The following is a 4642-nucleotide window of genomic DNA, read 5'->3' on the forward strand; positions in this document are numbered from 1 at the left end:
GGGCCAGGAAGGAGAGAGGCCCCCATTCTTTTTTTTTTTTTTTTTTTTTTGCCTATTTTTCCTAAAAAACAGGCACACAGCACAGATAATCCAGACAGTAAGGTTGCATTCATAGAAGGTTAAAAAAAACAGTCGAATCTACAGTGTTGAGGGATACAGAGGTTTATTACCAAGCTATCACGTAGTGAATAATAAACGTATGTATCTATAGAGAAGCAAGGAAGTGTTGATCACAGAACAGAATACGATTTGCGGGGAAGAGGGAGAAGTTCATGATCAGGGGCTTCTCAGCTGACCTTTTCTTGATGGGCCCGAGCAGCCTGGATTTTGCTGCATGATTATTTGTTACACTCTCTGTTTGTGTTTGGGGCGCATTTCTGTATGCACGTGACCTTTTTAGGATCTTTAAAAATGTGTTTTTAAATGGTCACATGCAGGGTATAGCAGTGAAATAAATGTTATACCTATTCTCTAGAACAGGAGTCCTCAAACTACGGCCCCGCGGGCCACATGCAAATACAAATATTGTATTTGTTCCCGTTTTGTTTTTTTACTTCAAAATAAGATATGTGCAGTGCGCATAGGAATTTGTTCATAGTTTTTTTTTAAACTATAGTCCGGCCCTCCAACAGTCTGAGGGACAGTGAACTGGCCCCCTGTTTAAAAAGTTTGAGGACCCCTGCTCTAGAATATCCTGCAGATGAAAATCTGGCCCCCGAGGGAAAGGGGCATTTGAAAAAGACTCGTGAACTAAATGCACAAAACAGTCAGGAGGCGCTTCGCTCATGTAAGCCACGGGAGGTGAGCGTCCGTCCTCCTGGTGGCCGGGAAATGTCACGTGGTCAGAATAATAGTCTTGGCTAGTGACTAATCCTGTTTTTTGTCTGAAGCCCTTAACCAAAGAAAGAGAATGTACTATTTTATTTAAAAAAAAAAGAAGATGCGAATTAGTCTTTCAATTCTAAATGTATATTCAGGTGTTTTTTTAAAAAATATATTTTATTGATTTTTTTTTTACAGAGAGGAAAGGAGAGGGATAGATAGTTAGAAACATCAATGAGCTGCCTCCTGCACGCCCGCTATTGGGGATGTGCCTGCAACCAAGGTACATGCCCTTGACCAGAATCGAACCTGGGACCCTTTAGTCCGCAGGCCAACGCTCTATCTACTGAGCCAAACCGGTTAGGGCTATATTCAGGTTTTGACAAGAGTTATAAATGCCTAAGTGAAGATGGAAGCAGGGCAGAGAAACACATGGTAAACCTCATCCAGTCACCTCAGTGAGGGGAGGTCTCTCCACCCTCTGTGTGGAGGGAGATGGGGTTGTCTGGTGGGCCTGGAAGGCATCATGTGGAAAGGACAAAAATCACAATATTTCAGCCCAAATGTAAGGACATGGATATGGTGTGTAGGACATCAGGGCAGAGGGCTCATCCTAGTACAGAAACAGACGTATGACCCCATACTAGAAGGATTTTATTCCGCCTGAAAGAGGGTTTATGCAAAAATAAGGCTGCCTCTGGGGCCACCCCCTCACATTCCAGGAAGGATTTTAGCTTAGAGGTTGAAGGGAAAAATGAATCACTTGTGTATTTTTTTTTCTGGCTATAGCTAGCATTTCCATTAAATGCTCCATGTCCCCTGCACTCTACTGAGTCCACTTGTCTTCATTTTTCCACAGTGCTATTTATACAGACTTTTAAGATATATATATAATTGATTTCAGAGAGGAAAGGAGAGGGAGAGAGAGAGAAACATCAATAATGAGAGAGAACCATCTATTGGCTGTCTTCTGCACGCCCCCTACTGGGGATTGGGCCTGAAAAAAAACCCAGGCATGTGCCCTGACTGGGCATCAAACCTTGACCTCCCGGTTCCTAGGATGATGCTCAAACCCTGAGCCCACACTAGCCGGGCTAACAGACAATTTTTTATCAGACTATAAAAGCAATGCGTGATCACGATAGAAAAACCTCAGTAAATATGGGGTAAAAATCACACGTCATTTTGCCACATATATTCAGTTAACATTTTACTGTAGAACATTTTGCTTCATAAAGTTCGATGGTTGGTTTTAATTCAAAGAAAAGGGAAACCTTTAAAGTAAGTCACATCAGCCCCCCAGGGCCGTCTGTTGTTGTTGTTGTTACTGCTACTGCAGAGCCAGGGCCCCCTCCATGTACAATGAAGCCTTGAAAGGACTCCTGGGCTGTACTTCTGCTCAGTCACCAACCTGCCCTGTGACCTTAGGAAGTTCCCTCCCCAATCAGGCCTCAGCTTCTTGCCTGTGAAATGGGAGGATTAGAGTAGAAATGGGAGCGCCCCCTGGCTGCCCGTCTGAGTCAACTGAGAGCCTTTAAAATGATTGATGCCTGGCCCCTCCTCAGACCCGCAGCTTCAAACTCTCCGAGGGTGGGGCCAGGGCATCCCGAAGTGTTAAACGGGGCGATTCGCACACGTAGCCAAGGTTAAAAACCAGCGTCCTTTCCTGGGGCTCTGAGTCAGTAGTCTCTAGGGAAGGGGGACCCCGTCGGTGGTGCTGCGGGGGGAACACACTTTGAGAAACACGGCTTTCCCAGTTAACTCTGCCCCTGCTGTGACTTCCTGTGAGTTTGTGAGTCTCTGGTTGGTACCAACAGGACCGGATTCCTGGATGAGCGCACACTGTCAATAGAGAGGCCGTTTGGGGTTGGGTGGTCCACGCTCACCCAGAATCGGTTGAGATGTCGAGACTAATGACACCCCGAGCACCAAGAAGGAATCAAAAGGTTTACTCTCGTGCTGGGATTTTTCTGGGGAGACCAGGGCAGGCACACGCCAGTCCCCGCGGCTTGAACAAAATCAGAGCGAGCATGTTGGGCCTTTCTGGGGGCTGGGGCTGGAGGTGTGCAAGGCTTGACCTTCACACCCACTCAAGGGCGGGAGCAGGCCAACTCTTTTATGGCCTTTCCCAGATGCGGGGTGGGCGAGCCGAGGCTGTCCATGGCCAAACCTCAAAGAAGAGAGCCCGCCTCTTTACGGCAGAGGCTTCACTTTTTGGAAAACTATTTGCACGTGACTGCAAAATGCACGCGGCACTTCGACCCTGCCCAGTGCTGGGTACTGGTCCCAGTCCTTTGTGCTCAATATCTCAAGGAAACCGAACAGCGGCCCTGCCAGGAAGGGGCTACTCCCAGCACCCTGCCCCTGCCCCTCGTTTTCAGATGCGGAAGCCACATACAGAGGTGATGGGAAGCAGGGAAGGTCACACAGCCAGTGAGGGAAGGTTAGGACCTGAACCCAGGTCCCGTCCAGAGATTAGACTCTTGGCCACTATGCTGTGCTCTCTCTTTGCAGGAACACCATGCAAACTAGAACCTTTGTTCATCTATACATATATTTCCTCTTCTGTTGGTAACTCACATGGTCATGAACAAAGGGCGATGCGTCTCCAGATCACCCAGAACCTTGTAAAATGCAGGTTCTGATGCAATAGGTCTGAGTGGCGCCTAACGAATTTCCAGATGTTGATGCAGTCGGTCTCCCTTTGAGAGGCCGCTGCCCTGCAGGAAAGTCACTTTCCGCAGCCTGGAGTTCAAGGACAGGCAGCGCTTTGGAGCTTCCAGGCGACGGGCTGATGGGCCAGAGTCTCAGGCACCTTGGAATGCGCAGACTTTACACCTTCGTTCCCGAGCGCCTCCCGGTGGGGGACCGTGGGCGCACCCTGAGAGCGGTCTTGGAGCGCCCCCTGGTGGGAATATAGGGCGATGCAACTCGCGTAAGTGGACACACCTAGAAGTAGGGGGGCGGAGCGTCCTATGTGATGGGGCGGAGCCTGAGCCGAGGGAGTGGGGGGTCCTTGCGAGCACCAGGCTTTAGGGGACCCGATGGAGGGGAAGGGGTGTCGTTTCTGTTCCAGGAACCCTGACTTCTCCCTCCGGGCCATTCTAGGACCTGGGATCTCGGGGCGCCGCTTGAGCCGGCAGAGGTACCCTGACAGGTTCATCCTCGACACACCCCTACTTCTCTGCACGCCCCGACCCCTATCCGGACCCCAGAGACTCTGGACATTCATTTCAAGCCTGGCTCACATCTAAACACCAGTCACGAGGATCTAATTACACAGCCACCCCATGCAGGCTGGTGGCCTGTTCTGCAAAACTGTCTCCCCTAAGCCCAGCACCGACCCTGGCCCTGCGTGGGTCAGTGACGACAAGTGAACCCCCCTCCCCCCGCCAGCATCACCCCCTGGCTCAGGGCTTTGGCACCGGCGGCTCCTGCCCCTGCGTGCGCTCCCCTCCTTCGGGGTTTGGCTCACCCGTCACCTCCTCAGCGAGGCTTCCCTGCAGCTCTAAACAGGCGGTGCCTGCAACCCTCCTGCCCCGCCTCCTCGGCCCCGCCCGCCGGATTTTCCCCGCGGTCACCGCGTCTAATGCGGGCGGGCCCCGCGCTACTCCCGCGGCATTAGCACCTGCCGCCGCCTACCCTCCTCTCCTCCCCCCGCGTCTGCATTCGTGCGGCTTCCCGCAGCCCCATTCCCAGCACCGGGCCGGGATCCACGTCATTTCAGCCTCGCAGGCGCCCTCGGTCTCCTCCGGGGACCCCGACGTCTCCCACCAGAGGCGACTCCCCCCACTCAGTCCACATTCGGGGCCTCGGCACC

The sequence above is a fragment of the Myotis brandtii genome, unplaced genomic scaffold (genome assembly GCF_000412655.1).
Source record: "Myotis brandtii unplaced genomic scaffold, ASM41265v1 scaffold114, whole genome shotgun sequence".
NCBI classification, from domain to species: Eukaryota; Metazoa; Chordata; class Mammalia; order Chiroptera; family Vespertilionidae; genus Myotis; species Myotis brandtii.